We start from the raw sequence: 691 nt of genomic DNA on the forward strand, positions 1-691 counted from the left end.
TGTTTGTATGCAACGCTTTTAGCTCTCCACACGAAAAAGTGATTTTCTTCTTCTCATCTCCTAAACGCCATCGCAGCGACCTAGGATGAACTCTGAGCCAACATGGCCGCCGCTGTCTGAAAATGTTTACGTGACTTTTCGTGCAATTGTCCGCTGCCGGAACCAGGAAAGGACAAGAAGTGAAGTGGTTTAAGGATTATTGTGGATGTTTTTTTTGTTTTTTTTTACCATCCCACCTTTTTCTGGGTGTACCTTTTAGAGAAAGCAAGCCATAAAAAGAGAAATAACAAGATGCAGAAATAAAATTCCAACATAAAATATAGCTTGCAAGAATTCTAGTGACTTTGCAGCAGACAACTCAATACAAGATATAATAAAATGTTTGCAGAAAAAATATGGTGTATATTTATATCTTTGCTCCAATTCACTATTCTTTTATTTTCCTAAATTTAAGGTATACAAAATCTTATTGGTCAATTTGTTTTATAAAAGAGTATAGACTTTCCAATAGTGCAGCTGGTAACCAGAACGATCGTGCATTTTGTGATAAAAGCATGAAATTTGGTACACTCATAGCCAAAGGCATTCTCAGAAGATTTGAATATGGAGCCACCATAAATTTTCAAAATGGCGCCCATGGCAGCCATCTTTCAAAATGGCTGTCAGTAACAACTGTTCGCTTATGAATGAT

The sequence above is a fragment of the Entelurus aequoreus genome, linkage group LG01 (genome assembly GCF_033978785.1).
Source record: "Entelurus aequoreus isolate RoL-2023_Sb linkage group LG01, RoL_Eaeq_v1.1, whole genome shotgun sequence".
Lineage (NCBI taxonomy): Eukaryota > Metazoa > Chordata > Actinopteri > Syngnathiformes > Syngnathidae > Entelurus > Entelurus aequoreus.